The following is a 24,202-nucleotide window of genomic DNA, read 5'->3' as shown; positions in this document are numbered from 1 at the left end:
AGGATGTGGTGAAACTGGGGCCCTCAGGTGCTCCTAGTAAGAATGTAAGTGGTGCAGCTGCTGTGGGAAACAGCCTGTCAGTTCGTCAAGCAGTTGAACATAGTGTTACCGTATAACCCTGCCATCCCAATCCTACGTATATGCTCAAGAGAAATGAAAACATGTCCACACAAAACTTGCACACGAATGTTCACAGCAGCATTATTCATAATAGCCAAAAAGTGGAAACAATGTCCATCAACTGATGAGTAAATTAATAAAATATACAGTTGAATATTAATCCACTATAAAAAGAATGAAGTACTGATAGATGCTACAAAATGGATCAAACTTGAAAATGATATGCTAAGTAAAAGAAGCCAGACACAAAAGGCCACATACTATATGGTTCCATTTATATGAAAAGCCCAGAATAGACGAATGTAGAGAGACATAAAGTATATTTTTCAGCGGTTGTCTGGGGCTAGGGGTGGTTATGGGGAGTGACAGTTAAGGGACGGGGTTTTCTTTTTGGGTTTATAAAAGTGTTCTAAAATCGATCGTGCTGAGGGTGGCACAACTCTGTAAATATACTAAAAACCATTGAATTGTATAATTTAAGTGAGCAAGTTGTGTGGTATGTGAATTATATGTCAGCAAAGTTGTTTAAAAAATACAATGGGCAGAGGCATTTGAGATAGTCTCACAGGCCTGGTAGGAGCTGTGCAAATGAAAGAAGAACAGGAGAAAGGACACAAAGCCTAGAAGAGTAAGAAGTTGACAGGGATCGGGAAGTACAATTTTTCTTTTTCTTTCTTTTTTTTTGCCTTAGAATTTAGGGTACTGTTTTAGGGTCTCATATCAGAGCTACCTCTCATCACTAAAAAGCCAAGCTAGATTTTGAGGCACACACAAAGCATGTTACACTGCCTTCGTGTCCTGTCAAACGCTGTGCCAAGAAATACTCGCATATTAGCTCCATTGCTGCCAGCCCTCTACCTGAAGATTGGAGTCTGCAGCTTGCCCCAGAGCTGTCGTTGCTCTCGGAGGTGTGGGGTGGATGACTGAGAGATCACAGGAACCTTAGAGTTGAGTATCTCCAGACCTCAGCAGGTGGGCGAGGAAACAGGGCAGAAATGGGGGCCCACAGTGACATCCAATCACAGTCATATACTGAGGGGCAAGTTCCTTGCTATTCTTTTATAGAGATTGGAGAAGCAAGTATATGATGCCTAAAACTGGAGGAACTTCTAAGAGAGAATTTGCAGCGATTACATATTTTCCTCCCTTGCTGCAATATATAACCAGTCATCTGACAAGAGGCCCACAGACCTTGGCGTCCTTGTGCGAGTATGGCTGACAAAAGCCCTTCGATACAGCCATTTCCCTTGAGAAGAACAACGGAACATGGGGTGTGTGTGTGTGGCACTTGTCTTAGGTGGGTTCTCTGGGAATCAGACTCTGAGAAGGGGTCTGCCTGCAGGTGGTTTAGTAGGGAGCGCTCTTCAGAAAGCAAGGGATGCAGGATCAGGCAGAGGGATCATCACAGTTGGGCTGTGACACAGCTGCAGTGAGGCCTCCGCTGACCCTATAGGGAAGCTCGGGAGCTGGGGTGGCCTTCCAGCATGGTCGCGGAGGGAGGCAAGGCAGCGGCCTTTGTACCATGGCAACAACTGGTTATTGGATGTGAGAGCCGCTCTTGGCAAAATGACTTGAGCCAGTGGCAATTCCCATAGAAGGACTCAGCTGTGAGCCACCAGCAGCCAACAGTCTTGACAGCTGGAGGAATTTTTGCCTATTTCTGGAGGGGAAATCTGGATGGTTCTAAAATCAAAAGGGCTTTCTGGATCTTTGTTAGCTGTAAAACCTCAAAGCTGCTGCAATACAACAGAAACATTCAAATATTGAACATTTACATTTATACTTTTCTCCAAAAATCTTGTAGACCTCAAAACCAATATGGTGGCCATAGAGCGCCAGTCCAGATTAATATGTGCTATGAGTATAAAATACACACCAGATTTCAAAAACTCAGTATGAAAAGAATGCAGAATATCTTATCAATAATTTTTAAATATTAATTACAGGGCTGGCTGGTTAGCTCAGTTGCTTAGAGCATGGTGCTGATAACACGAAAGCCCAGGGTTCCATCCCTGTACCCACCAGCCACCAAATATAAAACAAAACAAAAAAAAACTGATTGAAGCCAAATGGGTAGGGATCTAATCTAAGTTTTAATTCAAAGAATTGGATTGAACTTTATAACTATATGCATATACATTGTGATTCAAATACTTATTTAGACCTCATGTGATCCTAGCACAGGAGATTTATGTTTTTCTTTTGTAAGTATATTCTAGCTGTTCAACGTAACCTCATTCTGCATCTTCCTCAACTCAAAGATAATTTTAAAGTTTCCTTTTCGGGAGGACCAGATGCTGAAAATTATGTGTTTTTCAAATTTTGGAACTATTTCAGAGTATGAAGCTAATCGAAGCAAATAGCTATGAATTCACTGGGAAGTGACCCATTTCCAATTCAGCATGTCAGGGAGAGTTGTAGGGTAAATTTTTTTTTTTTCCCACGGTTGGATTTATATGTTTTATTTCTTGATTTGTTTCAAATGACCTCTATCTTAAGAATACAACTGAGAAAGGCTGTTTCCTCTTTATGGACTTTTCCAGAAATGGCCTAAACTTGGAGTCTGTTGTGTTTTGGTTTTTGGGGGATGTGGGGAGTACAGGGTCTTTAAAACTCTCCTCACTTCACCATCTTCCACTAGGTCAGTGTCCTCCACTCCCCAGCAAGGTCCCACGTCTGACTAGGCTTCCAACTAAGAAGTAGGTCCCTAAGCTTTTCTGAATGGGTCCCTCAAGCAATGGTTTTCCCATTGGATGGAGTTCCCATTGATACTGAAACATTCCCTATTGTGATAAGAGTTTTAGGTATAAAAGCAACTTCCACCTCATGGGCACCAAGCCATCAGGTCGGCCACTCCCTCTCTGTTAGAAGGGGCTCCAAAGGGGGGGCATTTGCACAAGCCCTATACCCATCGAGGCAAAGTTGCCACGTTGACAGAACACTCCACACCAGCTGCTGCATGGTGAGTCAGAGATGCTCGCCCCAGAAAGCAGGGCTGCAGATATGTACAAGCCCCTGCCGGCACTGGAGGATGGCTGGTCCTCACACTGGGGCAGGAAGTGACAGTGCAGAGAGCAGGGTACCAGCGATGGGATGCTGCCCTCTGCCCCACCTCGTCAGCACACAGCACAGAGAGGCCAGGGGAGGCCCCCACAGAGTACACCCCAAGTTCTCTCACCATGGTTTCTCCAGTCAGACCCTTAGAGCATGGCCCCTAAAGGTTATGTTATCAGCACCGCACTCTCCCGAGTGAGCCACGGGCCGGCCCTAAAGGTTATGTTAGACTTGGGTTTTTCGCCCGGGTACCTTTGCCTTGAATGTCCACCCAGATGACATCTGGGGGCTGCACGGAGGGCTAGGAGAGGAGGCTTCCTGGATCTCACTCTAAAGTTGACTCATCACATAACTCAGACCTGGGACTCCTCGCAGGCAAAGGGGGAGAGGGGCCGTACTTCACTGGTCTTGGGGTCTCTTGGAATCTTTGCAATGTTCTATGTGGGGATGTCAGAGAGCTGCTCTGCAGCTGCCGGGTGTCAGCCAGCCTTCCAGTCTGGATGACCTCCACATGTCCCAGAGCAAAAGCTCAGGCCCAGCAGTTTCTGGGGGTGCAGAGTCAGGAAGGGGTCCTTGCAGCAGTTGCTTCCCGTGAAAAAGCTGTGGAAAGAGGCCTTGGCCTCCTGTGTCCTAGTGACGGGCGCGATCTGTCTGCCTCTCCTGGTGAAGGGAGGTTGGGTTAGAAGGGTGTGGACTGGGGATTCCCCAGAAAAGGTGTCTGTCCCAGGCAGGGCTGCTCTGATCCCTGCTTTAGAAGGCAGCTGATGGGAAGGGACATTTTCCATTGTGGCTTGAAACCCCTTCATCCTCTGGAGCTCCTCTAAGCTGCCCTCGGCCAATCCATGAGCACAGATGGGGTGTTCAGGGCTGCCCCTCGAGTCAGTTCAAACTGACTTTCACAGCCACCCACAGAAGCAGTGATCAACTGTCCCCATTTGCCTGGGTCTGAGGGGTTTCCCAGGTCACAGAAATTTCAGTGTTAAAAGCAGGAAAGTCCTGGGCAAACCGAGATGGTTGGTCACCCCACACAGCAGCCAGGAAGACTGCAGGGGTCCTGCCAGAGATCTGGGCTCTCTCAGTGTGCCCAGAGGAGCTACACCAAACCTTGGTCCAAAGGAGGCAAGAGGCCACTCTGCCTGTGACACTGGCACACCCAGGGATAATGCAGGGGAGTGGCATCTCTGGTGTCAACTGTCCCTGGACTTCAGGAAGGGTCCGGCAGGCCGCTGACCCCACTGAGCTCCTCTCTTCAGGGCTCCGCGACCCGCCTGTCTCTGCTGTTGTGCCTCTCTGTGCTTGGCAAACATCAGCTTGGGCCTCTCCCCATCCTGCCCTGATTCTCCTAGGATGGCCAGCCTAGAACCAGGGTCCCTGGACTCCTGAAGTCCCCACAGGCCCTCCTGGTCTGGATCTGCCCCTAAGGGGAAGGGAGAAGGAGGGAAGCAGCAGGGGTGCTGGTGAGGATGCGCTGGACCCTGCTCTCCGCACCAGGTCATTCCTGTCCACAGGCCCTGGAGTCACTGTAGCTGGCTGAACCCACTGCCTGAGTGAGCTCTGAGGTAAGGTCAGGAAGTAGTGGGGGGCTCCTGGGAGGGAAGAGGTGCAGTGGTGACAGACAAGAGGAAGTGCCCCCAAAGGGTGGGTGCCCAGGAAGAGGCATGAACTCTAGCCACTGCTCCCCGGTGGGTGCAGAGCTGGGAGGAAGGATGGAGGGAGGGAGCCATGTGGACTGTGGAAGGCGTGGGACCTCTGAAAGAAGAATGCCATTGTCCCCTGAGTACCTGCCCTCTGAGAAAGGAAAACCTCCAGGTGGCACCCAACTAGAGTCTGCGGGAGTCCTAGGCGCTGAGTACTGCACCCCCAGACCACGGATGGGGAGCAGGAGGGGAGAGTTAAGAAATGTACATGCTGCCTCTTGGGGGTTTGGGAGGTTAGAGGGGTGCTTCCTCTGATGGTCTCCAGCCCCAAGAGGAGTCAGCCCCAGCCCAGGCCTCAGCACTGCCCATGGAGAAGGAAAAACATACCTAAGAAAAAGGCAGTCACAGATGAACCCACCCCCCTGCCCTCCCATCCCTGTTCTCCCACCTGCTGCAGCTGGGAGTCGGCACACACAGCCGGGAAGGGGGGCAGCGAGAAACCTCTTCCTCTGGGATGGCTCAGAGCCCTGATACTGAGGTCGAGACTGGTGGCTGTGGAGGTCTCAGCATGGGTCCGTCCATATGCCTGTTCATGTGCACAGCCCTCAGACCTTGGCCTCCAGCATCTCCAGGAAGAGTTTTTGCGTGGGCACCTTGCCCTGCAGTCTGACACTGTAGAAGCACTGCAGGGCCGTGGCGGCAGCAGCTTGCCCATCCTCCGCAGCTCCTTGTGGCACTGGCTCAGCTCGTAGTCCTGCAGCACCTTGTGCAGCAGGTCCTGCAGCTTCTGGATAGCCTCCAGGTCCTCAGTGTACTTGGACTCTGAATTGGCCAGGGCTAGGGCCTTGAGTGTCACAAACTCCGCCTTCTCCACCTTGAGCTTCTTGTACCGTGCACCAGCTGCAGGATGGCCCGGTAGAGCTCCAGCAGCCCCGCCAGGCACAAGTGCTCTTCATCCATGATGTGGTCCTTGGGGAACACCAGCTGGTCTTCATAGGGCAGGAGCAGTACACGAAGCCCAGGGGGAGGGTCTCCATCCAGCAGGCTCATCTGCTCCCCTAGCTAGAGGTTCGAGAAGCCTGGGACGTGATTGGCCCAGCCAGTGATGACCACAAGCTCCCGGTCTGCCAGATCACACAGTGGTCAAGGCCTTGATGCCCCCTTGGGCGTGCTGGTGGGAGGGATGGCGTAGAGCTTGTCCTGCTCGGCTACCAGTAGGTAAAAGACAGTCCTGGTCAATAGCTTTTTAGCAGGTAGAGAAATCTGTAAGCTCGGGTATGGGCAGCTCTGAGTCCAGCCGTGGCTTGTATTTCTGGTGGCCACCACGCACCGGTCGCAGCACACACCTTCCTTTGGCATGCCCATGTCAAGGCATTTCATGGAGTGGCAGGCCTGGCAGGGCTTGAGCCTCCGTTTTGGGATCCCGCGCTCAACGGTGGCTGGGCAGCTGCACTTGGTGTTCCCTTGGATGGTCCTCTTGAGGAAGGTCTTGCCAGCGTCACAGGCAGCCACGCCGTGGTGGTAGCCAGAGGCAGTGTCCCCACACACAAGGCACGGATGCTTGGGGATGGCATTGGGCATGTACTCACACTTGATGGCCGAGTACGCCATGATGCTGCTGGCACAGTCCTCATAGCTCTTGCGGCACGGGGTGCCTCCCAGCCCAGCACCCGCGAACACAGGGGACCAGTCCAGACCATGGGCACGGCTACCCAGGGCTAGGCCAAAGCTGCACCGCCAGAATTGGATGAGCCACTGGGGCTGTGGTGGCTGAGGGCATCGATGCCCGAGGACGGGCTGGACAGCTCAGTCTTAAAGAAGGAGCTGCAGCTGGAGCCCAGGTGCTGGTGGTCTGTGTGGCAGCCATTCTGGGTGGCTGCCTGCAGACACAGCACAGGGGCCAGACGGCGGGGAGGGCTCTAGCTAATCTCTTGCTGAGATTAAATGATGCTTGGGAGGTCAGTGAGTACCGCACAGCCCTGAGCAAGTTTGCGGCATTACCAGAACCTTCTGAGTCCTGAAAGAAACTAGATCAATAAGCTTCAGATTAGGTACTCCAGTGCTTCGCAAATTGCTAACTTGAGGGTGACACAAGATGGTAAGCATTCAGCCAAAATATTTGACCAGCCTTCCCAAATAACAATAATACACATGGTGCCTACAATGTGACAGTCCTGGAGTGCCAAGCTCTGGCCCAGGCACTCTAAGTACGGTGAAATGGTGACCCACACGACAGTATCCTTCATCTGTGGTCCATGATGGTGGCCCCACTGGGGCATCAGGTAAGCCCAAGATCGGAGCTTCCCTTGGTACCCTACCATTGCCAAGATTGGAACCAGAGGAACCTGGCCAGGGTGGGATGGCAGCCTGTGGCAAAATCACCAGCCAAACTGGCTGCCCTCTGGGTTTTGCCTCTGTTCCAGGCTTGTAATAGAAGGCACATCTGGAATGTGGCTCTCAGACTCCCTCTCTCATTTCCCTGCCTAGCTCCCGAGCAGGGCAGTTTCCACCCAGCCCACCCGCTCCTGCCAAGAGACTGTGCTTCAGAAAGCATGAGCGAGCCTTCCAACCCCAACCCTGTGCATCCCGCCACTGTTTCCTAACCTCCAGGCCTCCCTGCCATAAAGCCAAGAAGCACTACAGATATGGCAGGACCACTGTGCGGGATCCAGTATCTTCACTTCTCTTATTAGGAGTATAGTCACAGCTAGCACAAATGTAGAGATGTCAATGGTTTTATTTAACTAGAACAGCAAACATATGTTTTCTAGATATTTTTATTCAAGACAAAAAAAAGCATGAGATGTTCTTCCTGTAAAAGAATGAGAAGTTTTTAAATGCTTAACTCATTTATAAACATATAAATAGATTTATTTTTAAAATATGTACTAAGCAGATTGTGCCTAACAGGTTAGCACATGAACCTTAAAATACATGGTTATTTTACATATAATACATATGTACATGTAGCCAACACTCTTCTCAGTTTCTCCTTCCTTTTTATTCACAGGGCAGAGGTGAAAGCATTCCCACTTTCCAGTTCCCAAATGGTATCTCCATTAGGAGTATTAAAGTGTTCAAAGGAAATACATATTCTTTTGATGCTATTGGTGTTATAAACTTAATTATCAACTCAGAAAGTGATTGTGTAGTTTTGCGGGAAAGCTATGGCCTCTGAGGTAGTCAGACCTGGGTTCAAATCCCAGCCCTACTCATAAGCTCAGCTCATAAGCTGAGTGGCCATGGGAGATCGTATGTGCTCTAAGAAATTGCCTTTTTTCTTCCAGAAAATGGGGATAATAATAACTGCCTTGCAAGGGTTGGCATGTGGCTCAAAGTAAAAGACTCTGGTAGTACTTTATCCATCCTAAAGCTTACATATAATGTCCTCTCTGATAAATTTCAGTGATTGAGAGGCAGTGTGGTATAGTGGAAAGAGCTCTGGATTGGAAGTCCAGAGGGGAGAGAAGGTAACGCTGGTTGGTTAAGTCCCTACTGCATGCCTGGTACTTTACATAAGCTGTATCGTTTTCCTTGCCCTAACAGGTAGGTTGTTAATACCCGCATTTTGCAGTCTCCTCTTCTCACTATACCTCTGAGACTTAAGTTCAAGTCTCCATTATGCCGCTTACTATTGGGCCTTGGGGCCATCATTTGCTCTAATGCTCAGCTTTCTTACCTTTAAAACTGGTAGTATTAATACTGACATCACTTAGTAGCATCCCAGCTCCTTTCTGGACATGCCCAAGCCCTTTTTGGAGCTAGCTTAGCTCTAAATCAAAAGTTAAAGCTCAGATGATTACCTTTTTTTCTTCCAGCTTTATTGAGGTATCATTGGCAAATAAAAATTTGTATGTATTTAATTTGTACAACATGATAATTGCATACTTAATATGTATACATTGTGAAATGATTACCATGTTAACATATCCACAGCCTCACATAGTTACTATTTGTGTGTGTGTGTGTGTGTGTGTGTGTGTGTGTGTGTGTGTGTGTGTGTGTGTGTGTGTGTGTGTGTGTGTGTGTGTGTGTGTGTGTGTGTGTGTGGTAAGAGAACTTAGGAACCACTCTCAGCAAATTCTAAGTAGGCAATACATAATTTTTAGCTATAGTCACCATACCATACATTAGATACCAGAACTGAAAGTTTATACCCTTTAGCCAACATCTTCCCAATCTACCCTACCGTTCTCCTCTCTGCTTCTAGGGGTTTGACTATTTTAGAATCCACAAACAAGTGAGATCATATGGTCTTTGTCTTTCTGTGTCTGGCTTATTTCACTTAGCATAATGTCCTCCAGTGTTTCACTCATATTGTCGCAAATGTCCAGATTTCTTTCTTTTTCATGGCTAAATAATATTCCTCTGTGTGTATATGTGTGTGTGTGTGTGTGTGTGTGTGTGTACACATATATACCACAGTCACTTCATTCATTCATCCGTCAACAGGCCCTTGTTTCCGTATCTTGGCTACTGTGGATAATGCTGCTCAAATAGTTACCTTTTATTTGACAACACACATTACTCAAAGTAGGAGCTCAGTAAATAATCATCACCTCTGAATCTGAGGTAAGTGACTCTCACCAGCACACTGGCGTCACTCTGATGAAACTTCTCCGCACATGCCTCTCTCAGCATTTGTAGCAGTCTGCATACAACTGTTAGAGAGGTGACTGCAGCATGGCCAGGTCTAGCCACCTTGATGAAATTGTAACACTTTCCTGAAAAACATGATTGAAGGGGAGGCTGTTCACATGAACATCAGAAATCATCAGGGTGGTGGTGGCAGGGAACGGTACAGAAAGGAAGATGGTGACTGGGCTCCAAAGCCTGCAGTGAATGTGGGGAGTGGCCAGAGGTCATTCGGTGATAGAAATAAAAGTATTCTGGCTCATGGCTCCAACTGCAAAGGGAGAGAGGCGAGGTCTGGGGGCAGTCTTGGGAGTGAGGGGATTGCAGGCCTCAGCTGGGGCCTGTGGCATGGGGCTGCTTTCTGGAAACTGCTCTCTCTTCTGCCCAGGGCACAACTGGACAACCTAGGTAATGGCTACGCTGGCACTCAATTCCTGCTTTTGCTGCCAGGTGGAAGGCCTGCCTGTGTCAGCCTGATTTGATGGTGAACTTTGCTGGTTCACACAAAAAGGGGCAGAAAAGTCCCAGAGTTAGGGTTTCTAAAGTGGTGAGAGAGCTCTCCCTTGCTCTGTTTTGTCCAGGAAGTTTCCCTGTGCACAGATTGTGTGTTCATGAAGAACGTGTTTTAAGTGGCAGAGCACCTAGAAGTCACTCCTCCCTTTGCATGAGATGATGAAACACTGGCATTTCTGCTTCTCATTATACAAACCACAATTTAGCTCAAAACGCATTGATGGATTCAGCATCTAGGTTGGGCTAGAAACATTCTGCTTAATTAAATGTGCATACTGTTATAAATTAACAAAATCACAGCCGTAAACACAGCGGCTCATGGAGAAAACAAGCTCGTGAGCTACTCAGGATCAAGTTTCCAAGTGTCTCCATTACTAATCATTTCCCGATAGGTTTGGATACTCCACTCATACTTGGTAGTAGTCATCAAAGAAAAATATTGAAAGAAAAACTTAAAACTGACAAAGTGCTAATCATTAGCTTTTTTTTTTTTTTTTAAAGCAAATCACAAACAAAAAACAATCATATTTGGGGAGCTTCGAAGTCAGAAAGACCTGGGTTTGAATCGAAAGTATTAGCTGTGTTACAGGGCTCAAGAAGTTACTTAATCTCTCAGAACCTGCTTCCTCTTTTTTAAAATGGAAATAATAATGACCCTCCTTGTCAAGATCATTCTGAAAATTAACATTAATGTGTGTATAGCCCTGGCACAGTGCCTCGCCCTTAGTAGGAGGCTTAATAAAATATAGTGGCATCAGAGCACGTTGTCCAGCTCATGAAACATCAGTGTTTGATCAGGAGGACTGGACTGAGCTGGAGAAGGCCCAGAGACAACTGAGTTGTATTCTCCCACTTAACAGATTGAAGCAACAGAGTCCAAAGTCATAGAGCAAGTTTGTGGCAAGCCAGGTGTAGAACCCCAGTTCCAGCAGATTCCCCGCGGTGCTGTGCTCTTCTCTTGTGCAAACCCAGGGCCTTTCTAAAATGCCCAGAAAGCCCCAGCCTGTCCCTGGATCCACAGGTTATTGCATGTGTTCTCTTCTCTTTTGGTCGCCAGCCAGGCGAAGCCAATGTGCGGTGACTCACCAGGTGAGCCAGTCCCCAATCCCTAGTGACTCTTCCTGTTAAAGAAAACACTCCTCTCCCGACTGTGCCCATAGGTTTGTGTTCCTTGTTATTTTTATTCCTCCCGCTGTGGCTTTGCTCTGTTTGGAGAATTCTTAAGGGCGGGGAGCCTGCTGCTGTATGAGGCCAAAGCTTGAGATACTGACATGACATTGTGGCCACCTGAGGCAGGGAAGGACTTGACTCCTCAGCCTGGTCTGGGCTGCAGGCGCGGCGGGGGATGGGGGCAGAGAGCTGGCTGGCAGCCTCAGGGATGCAGGGAGCAGGTCTGGGCAGAGAGGAGGGGACAGGGAGTGGAGGGGGACATGTCAGCACTTGCCTGTGAGCCTCGGCCTGGCCCTCGGGCCCTCGGGGAGAGGGAGACACCTGGGATGAGGGGGAGGCAGAAACAACACAAAAGAATCCAGGAGGACCTCAGGGATGGTGCGTACTTTTCACCATCTTGAAGACTGTATTATTTAAAACACGGCCCAAGATGCCTTAAAAGATGTTGGTCGGTTGTCCCTCTTCTCCTGTTCCCATTCCAGGCATGTTCTGTTCAGGTCCAACACCTTCCAGGTTTGTGGCTCAGCTGGAGCTGCTGGCCGGCCAATCACGTTGCTGAACTTCCTATTACGTCACCAGCAGCCAATCAGAGCTTCTGATCAGTATGCGATAACCAGTGTTACTACCCTGGGTTGACATAATCCTAGCCAAGAGCAAAGAAATTTGCCAGCTTCATCAGCAGGCAGAGCCTTTTAAGTGGCTTTTTGAAAGCCTGCAAAAACTTGCAGGTCAACCATAACCTCTTTGCTATCCCAGGTGAGAACCAGTGACATAACTCAGCTTCCTTCATTTGTCCAGCAAGGGGAAGGGGCTTGGCCAGGGTCACACAGGAATTGTTAGCAGAGGGGCAGGACCAGACTCAGGCTGGCTGCCCTCCAGGCGCCACCACAGTGCGTGTTTTTACGGGGCCACTCCTAAACCTTCTCTGTGTCTCCATCCCACACTGACTGATGAGCCTCCACACATGGAGTAGAAAGCTGGGACACAAAGACTGCAGCGGACATGGAGAAAGACTCTGTGCAGCCGAGAGAGGTCAAGAGAGGCATCTGCTCCTAATTTTCCAGCTCCTAGAGTTCAGGATCAACTGTTCATCCCCTTTCTGGGTTCTGTGAGAGACCCTGAACAAATTTTCTCTAAATTAACTGGATTCAAGCTTTCCTGTATCTCATACCAAATGATGCTTTTTTTTTTTTTTTTTTTTTGTCTTTTTTGTGACCGGCCCCACCACGCTCAGCCAGTGAGTGCACCGCCATCCCTATATAGGATCCGAACCCGCGGCGGGAGCGCTATTGCGCTCCCAGCACCGCACTCTCCCGAGTGCGCCACGGGGTCGGCCCCCAAATGATGCTTTTCCAAGACTCTCTACCTTGTTTTCTAGGCTTCTCCTTGCCTAGACTGTGAGTTCCAGCAGGATTGTCACAGGTTGAAACTCCACACCTCCCACGTGGCTGTGGTGGCCCGGTTGAGTGATGTGCTTTGGCGTAGCTTGGGGGCTCTGCCTTGCCTTGCAGGAAGCAGGCAGGGTGGTGGGGAGCAGAGTTCCACTTTCCAGCACAGCCCATGTTGAGAACCTGACTCCTCTCGAGGTCAAAAGATACCCTCTGCCTCAGTTAAAAAATATGCTTCCCTTGCTCCATCGTGATTTTCAACACTGATGAAAGAACTTCTAAATACGGTAGTCAGTGGTCTATTTTCTTTAGTTCTTTTGTTAGTCTTATCTAGGAGTCAGTAAACTATGGCCTTCAGGACAAATCCACTTTTCCTGGCTTTGTAAATACACTTTTCTCAGAACACAGCCAGGTTTGTTCATTCAAGGACTGTCTCATGGCTGCTTCCACGCTACAACAGTGGAGTTGAGAAGTTGTGACAAAGGCTGTGTGGCTTGCAAGGCCACAGATTTTTACCATTTGGCTCTTTACAGAAGAGCTTGCCGACCCCGTAATTCATCTACTTGCCTGCCCCAGAGTGATCTCTTAAACCTCAGATCCAATCACACCACTCTCCTGCTTATGAAAAGCAATCTCACAATCCACTCTGTCTGTAGATAGATGATCCTTGGCGAGGCTCTTCATGACCCAGTCCACACACCCCTCTACCCTCCTTTGCCCTCCACTTCTGCCCACCCTCAGCTCTAACATCAGCAGACATGCCTTTGGGCTGTGCCTGATGCCTGGGACTTGCTTCTCCTTTCACCATCTGTCAAACTTCTAAACATCCTTTAAGACCAAATTCAAATGCACCTCCTCCACGCACTCGTCCTAGATGCCCAGCAGAATTCATTGCTCCCTCTTCTGTGTTCCCGTAGCCCATTTGTGGACAAATGACCACTATTGGATTGTAACTATGTGGTTTGTGTCTTTGTCCCCCCCCGCACTGCACAGTGAGTTACTAGAGATCAGGGACCTTGTCTCATTGCTTTCTACCCCTGCCAGGAATAGAGATGAACCATCTGGATAATAAGCTAAGTCAGGAGCAGACCTCTATAAAAGTGCCAGGAACCTGACTGCAGCATGTTGTCTATACTCCTCTTATGACTGACTGTCTGGTTTCTTCTTTATTTCTGTACCTCCTGGTAGCTGGAGTAGCATAAGTGCTTAGAAAGTGTCTGAATGAGTATGTAAGTGGAAAAAATACATATGTGTTTCTATTCTAACATCAAAATGCAGGAAACACATTCACTTTATCATCAAGTATGTTCAGGACATTTAAAAGTATTCAGCCTCCATCCAAAGAAGATATACAAATGGTCAATAAGCACGTAAAAGATGCTTAACATCATTAGCCACTAGCACAATGCAGATCAAACCACAGTGAGCTATCACTTCACGCCCATTAGGATGGCTGTCATCAAAAACACAGGCAGCAAGAGTTGACAAGGGTGTGGAGTAATTGGAACCTTTGTATGTTACTGGTGGGAATGTAACACAGTGAAGCCCTTTGCAGAAAACAGCCTGACAATTCCATGCAGTTATCATAAGACCCAGCAATTCTATGGAGAGTAAGAGAAATAAAAACATGCATCCACACAAAAACTTATGTGGCATTATTCATAGCAGCATTATTCATCATAGCAAAAAAGTGGAAACAAAATTAATGTTCATCAGCTAATAAATGAATAAATAAAATGTCCATTTTATAAAATGAAATATTATTCAGCCTTAAAAAGGAATACAATTCTGACACATACTACAATGCAGATCAGCCTCAAAAACAGTATGCTAAGTGAAAGAAGCCAGGCACAATAGACCACAAATTATATGATTATATTATATTAAATGCCTGGAATAGATAAACGTATAGAGACAGAAGGTAGATTAATGGTTGCCCAGGGTTGGTGGGGACAAAGGTGGGGAAAGAGATGGGCAGTGACTGCTAATGGGTAGGGGTTTTCTTTTTGAGGTGATGAAATTGCTCTGGAATTAGTGGTAATGGTTGTACAACTCTGAATATACTAAAATCACTGAACTGTACACTTTAAATGGGTTAATTTTATGGTATATGGATTGTAAATGTTAGGGGGGAAAAGTACTCTACATCATATAAGAGTTAAAATCAGTGAATTATATCAATTCAATATCCTGACTGGGAAATTATACGATGGTTTTGCAAGATGTTACCATTGGGAGAAACTGGGTGAAGATTACACAGGGTCTCTATTATCTCTTACAGCTGCATGTGAATCTAAAATGATCTCAAAATGAAAAGTTTAATTAAAAAAAATACTCTACCCTTTTCCTATTCTTGTCCTCCCCAAATAAGAATTTCCCATGAGTAGCATGTCTATATTCTTTAAAGGATGTTGCTGTTCAATGGCATCTTTTACTTGTTAGGAACCATAGGCCTAGATCATAGACCTTATGAATTTTTCAAGAGCTGACCAAAGTGTTGGATGCACCAGAAATATTTACTGTCTCCAGAAGGAGGAAAGGAAACCATAAAATCATTAACAAATGTTTAAATGTCTACAAAATATGATCTTACATCAAATAACTGCAGCTCAACTCGTATATTTCCCTGTGTGTGTACTACACATAAATATATTTAATGTAGGATATCCTGAGGATTCGAAACCACAGGTGACCTGGTTTTGAATCCTGTCTTGACTGCTTATAGCTCTGTGGCCTTGGTAAGTTTCTTAATTTCTTTGACTCTCAATTTCATTATATATAAAAGAAAAATTGTAGCATCTACTCTGTAGAGTTACAATTAAAATTACATGAGTCACTAACTCATGTAAAAGGCTTGATAGAGTACCTGCCCCACAGTAAGGGCTCAACAAGTGGTGGCTATCATGATGACTGTAATACCGAGGATGGTGACTTGTACTTGGGGGAGGGTGGTAAAAGCCCAGAGCCCAATAGGTCCTTGAGTCCACTTGGTCATGGGTTTGTATTTACCCAGAGCCAGAGAAAGGGCCTGTATGGTCAGCTCTGTGGGAGGAACAATTGGAGGAGGAGAACAAAGCCCTGGTTCCATTGGAGGCTCAAGTAAATATTATTTTTAATGCAACCTACAAAAACAGAGTGGAAAAACCACAGGAGGGGCGAGGCCAGCGAAGGTTTGCATCGTGAGGTCAGCTGGTGGTTGACTGAGTCACGAAGCATCTCATACAAATCGTGATCAGACAATGACTGTATTTTTCTTGCTAAAACTCAGGGTAACTGAGTTTTAAAACCTGTTCTTTTTTTTTTTTTACTATTGTGTCTGATTTGTGGTGTTTCATATATGAGAAGGCTTGTATACGACCTCAATCAAATTTGGTTATTCATTTACCCAGACATCTTTATTGAAGAGTCTGATTATGCACCACTGGGCTTTGCTGGTAAACCCGAGCCTTCAGGCTGTGTGGCCTCAGGGATAAGTGTTTGGAAGCTTGGCAAACATGCATCGGGGCTGGCACCTCACTGAGCACAGAGGATGCAAAGCAGCCCAGTCCTCAGCACAGGCAGTGTTGCACCTATAGAATGTAACAAGAGAAAACAAAAGACCAGAAAGACCTGCCCTAAATAAACGTCAGTAATTCTGTGAATGTTTTCTTGTTATTCAAAGATAACGCTGAAACACATATGACTATGAAGGTTATCTTCATGTTTCTGGCGCTTGAAAAGTAGCGTTTTAGAAAAACACTATAACCAGAGAAATAAATAAATAAATAAATAAAATAGCAGTGATGTGCGGGGCAATACAAAGATGAGAAAGGAAAAGATAGGCAACTGGGTGCAGGTTCTGCCCTTTATCCATTGTGTGACTTTAGCCAAGTCACTTAACCTCTCTGTGCTGTAGTTTCCTCATCTGTAAAAAATGAATAATAACAGGCACTTCATTCGTTTGGTATGAAATTAAGTGAGATGAATCCTAGGATCACAGAATTGCATTATTTCTAGATGTGTTTGTTTTTCACATTTTAGGCCAAAGTTAGAGCAAGAAGTAAAAATTCCAGAACAGTAGAAGGAGACCACTCCATGAACCTAATTTATCAATTTTTCCATGTTATGTCTTCCAAGAGCTTTAGGACCTCCAATTGGTCAAAGAAAAATATGTGTCTACACAGGGAGAGCAAAAGCTCATCATCAAAAGTGATTGCCTGAAGGTTCATGTGGCAAGGTCAGGGCAATAAGAGAGTTCTGCAGCCGATTGCAGTGTGTGCCATGGGCACAGAAGGGCAGGGTACACAAGAGAGGTAAGTGTTCACTTGCCTTTGCGTTGAAGCATTTCTGAAGAGAGGGACACTGTGCTAGATTTAGGGAAAAAGAAGCAAAGGAAGATTATGACAATCTGGGCGACAGTCATGGGAGTCTAAGGTTAAGTCACTCAACGAACATTAACTGAGCACCTATTTTGTGCCAGACCTTGAGTATGGGGCTGTATTCCTAAGTGTTCTAGAGAAGAGGCCTTGGTGTCAGTAGACTGAGGTTCAAATCCTGGCTCTACTAGTTGGCCTATGACTTTGGGCAAGTCATGCAGTCAGCTATGTAAACCGTTCTAATGCCAGGTAACAAGTGCTGTAATAGAGGCATGTTCAAACGGTGCAAGAGGTTTCAGGTCAAGATGCTGTCATAAGGTTATGCTTGGAGGCTTCGCCTTGCTCCAAATATATGAAATGACAGGTAATTGCTGAAAAGAGAGAGAGAGAAAAGAAACATATCCACACTAAACAATGTAATCAATAGCTCTCTGGAGCAGAAATGAAACAGATACACGAGTGATAAATGGGCTGCAGGGCTTTGGGTGGAGAAGCAGGCAGAGATGACTAGGAATGGGGCTTTTGTGCAGACACAGTCCTGGCAAGGGTACCAAGCAAGGTGCAAGACCAGACTTGGGCCTTCTGCTTCAAGTCAGGGCCTGGGGATGGGCCTCCTCTTTATTCACACACATGCACACACACATATACGTGCATGCATACATATGCCTTCCACCTGTGAAAGGAAACTAAGAAATCTGCAACTGGCAGCTATCTGGACCTATGGGTTATAAAGGTTCACTTCTTGGGAGATGGAGAAACCAAGACCTGGGCCAGGCTTTCCAGCGACTTGGTGCCTGGAATTGCATTTCCCCTCTATAGGTGGAGAACACTGGATTGGAGGGGAGCCCTAGGCTCATAAAGACTTAATTCTGGACTGGAAGCCTGAGGGGCTGATGGAGGCAGTGAGAAACTGCTAGACAGGGAAGAGGGAGAGCAGCAGAAAGATTTGGGGTGGTCAAGAGCGGGGATGCGCTCTCAAGATGAACATGCAAATCCAAATTTCAAAGTCTGTAGGGAAAATCAGCATTAAGACACATAGCCAAACAAAGTCAACAATCAAGAGATGAATTCATTCCAGATGAAATGAAAATAATAAAGCAACCTGAAAATGACTTTAAGATGACAATGTTTACAGTCCTCTAAGGGATAGAGGAAGGAATGGCATCCATTGTTTTTATAAAAAGACACTAAAATGGAAAGAAATGAAAAAAAAATGATATGAAAAAGGAGCAAATGCTGAGGGTGAAAAATAAAATCATTGACAACAAGACACTCATGAAGGATAGAAGGGAAAGCATCTAATAAAGTGCTGTGTTCTAGTTCAGGAGAAGCATTGAGCTCAAGCTTTAAGGATTCTAGGGCCCACCAGGGAGGGAGCTCCTTAGCACATCTTGGAATGTTCCATGCACTAGCTATTGTGTAAATGTCAGAAATGGCAGTAGGCTGCCTCCGGGCTTTGGGGCCAAGAGTAGGCAATTGCTTGCATTACAGGGAAGAAAACAAGCTTTGTTTGACAATGAGGCTAATGTATTTCCTTAAGTAAAAAGCTTTCTGAGAGAGCAGCAACTTGCACATCCAGAATGATGACAAGTGATGTGTTCTGGAAATGTTTTGATTAGGTCCATCAACTTTGTGTGGGTTTTCTACTCAGGAATGTTTTCTTTAACCTGATTTATAGCATTTGGTTTCAGTATGGATGCTTAAACCTGGAAGGCGGAGGAGCTGGTGTGGGGTGGGAGGAATTCATATTTACTAAGCCATGCTTTCGATATGTTTTCTTGTTAATCCACACAGCAGCCCTGGAAGTCAGGTATTTGATTTCTGTGTTGCAAATGAGGGAACTGAGGCTCCAGAAGGCTAAAGGAGTTCATTCAAATTCTCCCGGGAGGTGCTGGGGTGGGAATTGAAGTTACGTCTGCCAGTTCCAAACCTCTTTCCACTATACCACTTCAAAATAGAGGCTGTGTCACGTTGATGTCTGTATTCCCAGGGTCTCGTACAGTGCTTGGCACATGGAAGATGCTCACTGAGGGTTTGCTGAAAGAACGGCAGCACTATTGATCCACCTCGAGGCTCCTGACTGGGCAATCACTCCTTCCACTTGAACAGTACAGGGGGAACTGTGTAATACCGAGCCTATGCAGGTGGGTTCCAGACAAATGTTTTTAACTAGACAGATGAAAAAGAATTGCTTTTACAGCATTTAATCCCATCAAGTCCCATAATTCTCCCTCTTAAATTTCTCTCAAACCCATTCACCTCTCTTCAGCCCCACCGCCTCAATCCTAGCCCAAGACACCTCTGTTTCTCACCTGCACTGCTGCAGAGGCCTCTAGCCTGGCCTGACCTGCCTTTAACTGGCCTTCCATCCATTCCCAACTAGATGACCTGTTAAAAATATACTGATATGATCATATAAATTCCTGCTCAAAATCCTTGAATGTTTCCATTGCTTTTAAAAAACAAAAAGCCCGACACCCATTGCAGCTTCCCTGGCCTCCCTGCCTCACCAGGGGCCTGTCCCGCAGCTGCTGACTACCATACAGGAGGCTGTAATCATCTGTCGCTCGGGCCTTGCTGGGTGCAGCTCTGTACCTCTCCTTTGTGCAAATTCCTAGTACATCTTTAAGTGTTCCCTAAATGTCCTGTGTCCCCGCTAGACTCAGTTCCTAACAACTGGGACTGCATCACTCTTATTCACCAACACATCCCGAGCAGCTACTCAGTGAACACACATGTTGTCTGCATGAATGACTGTCACCCTGCACTTAAGGGGTGATGCAGCCAGTGATTGAGGGGAAGTGACACAGAATTGCTTCTAAATCGCAGAATCAGAGCAAAGATTAAACAACCCTGTGATTTACTTCTGAGCGACCTTCAGATGGGGAGCTCTTGACGGTCTGGAGCATTGTGATTTTGCTGTCTGTGGCTGGCAGTTAATCAAGCCCCAGTGGGGCCTGATTCCCACATGGACAATAAACAAGGTGACATCATGGCGATACACTCCCGGGGGATTGTGCAAGTTTGCCAGCTCTGCTTGAGGTTGGAAGAGGTTGTCAGGGTTCTCTTGGGCTGCTAATCATCTTCGTAGGCTCATGACTCTGTAGCTCTCCAGGGACAGGTGACAAACTTCAGTCTCTCGGTTCCTTCACCCCGTACGTGACCCTCAGAATCTAGCCTGTGCTTCTGGGGGGACAGCCTCCACCATGCACAGTTCCAGGAGAACAGGGCCCTTGATCACTGCTCTTCAAATCCAGAGCTCACTCAGAGTTGTCCCTCACTTGACTTTCAGCATAACAACTAACACTCCTCTCCACTTTCACAGCCTGTAGAACTTTTCCACTTACTTGCGTGTGTTTGATCACTGATCTTACACTCATTGAAAGAAGAAGATGGAATGAAGACGGAAGTGTTCCACGACACACGCCACACACACTCAGATCCAGCTTAGTGACCTACGCAAGTTATTTAACCTCCTTATGCCTCAGTTTTCTGTCAAATGGGATAATAGCAGCAACGGCATTGTGGGATGTTTGCAAAGGTTAATTAAATCAATACACATGCCTCGCTGTGACAGTTCTCAGCCCAGACGTGATTGCAAAGTGTTAACTCTTTTCATGACTATTATTATTATATATGTTTTCCATGAGAACTAATGGGATCTATTTGAGAGAACATGGCTTTGGAATTTGGAAGACTGGATTTCTGTCTTGGCTCTATTAATTACTGGCTGTGTGACTTCAGGAAAGTGATGTAACTTTTTGGAAGCTCAATTCGCTTATACATCAGATAGTGGTTAATACTACTGACTTCAAAGAGTCATCGTGAATATTAACTGAGCAACTAACTGGAAAACACCGAGTGAAGACCAGGCACAGAGTGGACACCTCGTAAATGACAGCACCGTCTGTTCCTCTGGGTAGAAAGTAGTCGCTTCTAGTGCATGATGAAAGAGAATTGCTCTCAGATTAACCAGTAAAGGGAAGTCAAGGAGGAAGGGAAAAGGCAGTCTCATAGGTACTGCTGGTAGCATCCAACAAACAGTCGCTGTTCAGTAGCTCTAGAATTGAAAACAGTCTCTTACTGAGTGCCTCAAGGGCAGAGAAGGGAGCTTACATTTATTGAGCCCCTACTAAGTGCTAGGCACGTTATATAAGTCGTTTGAGCCTCAACAAGACCCACAAAAAACTCCATTTTACTGATAATAAGACAGACGAAACAATCACTTAAGGTCTCACCGTGAGTAAACAGGAGGGCTGTCTCATGCCAAGCATGGCTTGTCTCCTCATCACATGAGTATGACACTCGACCTCCTCATGCCAGTCATAAGGATGAATAGACGGGAGCCAGGAGAAAGTGCGGGGAGGGGGTGTTCTGCGGGGGGCGGGGGGAAGAACTGCAGGAAGGCAGGCGTGGGAGCTGGGGAGCCAGCAGACCCTGCCGGAGCGGGAGAGGGCCCGGGAGCGGTGAGAGGTGTGCGGGAGGACAGCGGAGTGTGGGGGGGCCTTTGCAGCACTGTGACCCCTGGATAGTTGGAAGAGGGGGACATTACTAAGCAGGCTCAGCGCTGGCCGTTGAGTGTGCATTGGTCACAAGGGCACATGAAGTAGTCCTTCCGTTTAGGTTGAAGCTGAGCCTCCCAACCTGACAGTCTCCAGAGTACTCAGGGGACTTGGAGGTGGTTTTCCTGGTCTGAATTCCTTTCAGACACATGAATGTGCCTCTGACACCCATGTGGGCCTCTCATGGAAGCAGAATGCAAGGCCTCCCGCGGCATCGAGGACAGATCCTCACCGTGCCCACAGGGCCCACCTGCACTATCTCCCCATCTCGGCTGCCCTCCCTCAGATCAGCCGCGCATCTTCCTCTCCCTGGGTGCACCACGTGTGCTCCTCGGGTAGGTCTGTGGCTTCTGAAGTTCGCCGCCTCCCAGCCAGACATTCTTGCCCACCCTATCTGAGGGGGCTGTCCCCTCCTCCTGTCCCTTCATCCTGATTTACTTCCTTTGGAATTCATAGCACTCTTGAAACCTTTTGAACATCCACTTGTCTGTCTCCACATGCCCCACTGAAATGTAAACTCTAAGGACAATGACCTTGTCCGCCATGTTCATGTCTGTGTATGCTCAGCACCTACCTGAGTGTCTGGCACCCAGTGCCACTCAGTATATTTCTGCAGGATGAACGAATGGAGAGGAGAGGGTGATGTCACAGAAGCTGAGGGCAGTGGTCCCCAGTCGGGGCTGCTTGCACCAAAGTCACCATGAAGCTCCGTCAGCATGCAGACACCTGCACCCTGCCCAGATCTCGCATCATCAAATCTGAATCCCCTGGACTTTGGTAAGTGTAAAGTTCTCCACTTTGATGTACTCAGATGACAGCCCGGGTTGAGAATCATTAGAGCAGAGAATTTCAAGAAGGATCCACAGTGGCAAATGCGGCGGGGTGTTTCAGCAGTCTAAGCACTGAACCATGTCCTGACCTCACGTGGTTTAGGGTTAAGCTGGTCAGTTCAAAGCACAGAGGGTGCTGCTCTGGAGATGTGCCAGTGCCTTCCGGGGTCTGCCCCATCTTCTCTTACCTAATCGTCCTTTAGGGGATTAATTCTCTGCTGCTGACAACCGTGAGGTTTGGTGCGACCGACCCCACCAGGGCCTCATCTGATGGTCACAGTTGTGGCCTTGGCTCCCACAGCATTTGGCCCAGTGCTGGACATGTGACCACATCAGAACCAAGAATGTCCAAGAAGATGCTTGCTCAGGCTCTTAAGTAAGAGCCTCTCCTGTAAACTCCTGGAAAGATTCTTTCTCTTCCCCCGGATGTGGTAACAGAGTGTGCAACCTGGATCTGTAGTAGCCATTTTGTTACCAAACAAGCCGAGCCTGGAGCTGGCAGATAAACGAGACCCCACGGAAGGGAGAGCTGAGGCAGAATCACCAGGGCCTCATGATGGGTGGGGGCCGTGGTGGAACCAGTCCCCTCTGAACACATCAGTTGCACAAATCAGTAAGTTTCTATGGATGAAAAAGAGTCCTGACCAACCTGTGCATGTGGTGAGTTGAGGGTGAAATGGGCTTCAGTTTGTTGATGCCCCAACTCTTAAACTGATTTTATTGAACTGCGATGTGAATCTAAGCCCCAGTACTTCAGTCACCAGAATGATGTGAGACATCTCACGATCTCTCATCAGCAGTCAATATTCTAGAGGGTTGGAAACTGAGGGCTCCTTTAGAGGGTTAGTCCCAAGTCTCAAGTAGGCTTGATTCTGGAAAAATAAGTCTTTTATAACTGTCCCAGTACAGAGAAACCTTTTTAGAAGTAGACACTCCATGAAGTCTTTGACTCACATGGGCACACACGGGAGCCGAGATGTTCCATTATCCAAATGGCCGTGGTAGTCTTGATAACCAAAGCAGTTCTTGGCGTCTTGAGAAGCCAACATGGGAACAAACAGCTCCAGCAGATCCCAAGCTACTGTGGGTGTGAATGAGCCCTGCTTTTGCTTCCTGTCTGAATGCTCTACATCTGTTTTGGATTACACACTGGGTTTGTGTGTTTATGTTTTGATTCATGGTAACTTCTTATGTTTTGGAACTGATTTGTGTTGAACACAACTATAAATAAAAACAATGGCTGAAAGAGCAAAAAAAAAAAAAAAAAAAATCCGTCAGCAGATCCTGACCAGCTCTAGTAACAATGGTCTGACTGACCTCCCCGTGTCTTAAGCATGTAGGTGGGAGTTGCACAGAATACAGGCTCTTCTGGGGACCCTAATCATCATAAATCAGAGGAAACAGGCTTTGGTGGCCAGGACCCAAGGGTTACAAATATAGGATTCCAGTTTCCAGCTTTGAAGTCAACACAGTATGGACTTTGGAGACATATTCAGGTTCAAGTCATAGTCCTAGTACGTCCTGTCCCTGTGACAGGTGAGTTAACAGATCTGACCTTCTTTGATCAACTGTAAACATGAGTGCAATAAAATCTACTTCCCAGGGTATTGAGGGTTAAATGATAACACATATGTGAAAGTGCCAAGCAGGACCCCCCAGGACCTCCAGGCTCTCATATTGTGGAAGAAAATGACTGCCACAGATTCAAATCCCGCGTTCTCCACCACATTATGCAATGGCCCCACTGGAAGCTCTCACAGAAGAGACAGCTCTCAGAAAGGCCAGTTTCTGTTTCTTTTCTTTATCACTCTATGGCTGCATGTAAGAGTACAAAAACGTTGGTAACATTAATACGAGACATTCTAATTATTTTGAGGCTGAAGAGTGGGATCCCAGTATCTGATATGTGAATACCGAGTAGACCCTTCTCATCTGAGT

General features: G+C 47.1%; 1 pseudogene; it reads right to left on the bottom strand.

The window, feature by feature from the left end:
* Positions 1–5,416: 5,416 nt before the first annotated feature.
* LOC134390143 (retinoic acid receptor RXR-beta-like) overlaps positions 5,417–24,202 on the bottom strand; it is a 51,918-nt pseudogene continuing 33,132 nt past the window's right edge.

The sequence above is a fragment of the Cynocephalus volans genome, chromosome 11, assembly GCF_027409185.1.
Source record: "Cynocephalus volans isolate mCynVol1 chromosome 11, mCynVol1.pri, whole genome shotgun sequence".
NCBI lineage: Eukaryota > Metazoa > Chordata > Mammalia > Dermoptera > Cynocephalidae > Cynocephalus > Cynocephalus volans.
Note: the sequence above shows the minus strand (reverse complement) of the source record. Positions and strands in the feature narration are given on the sequence as shown.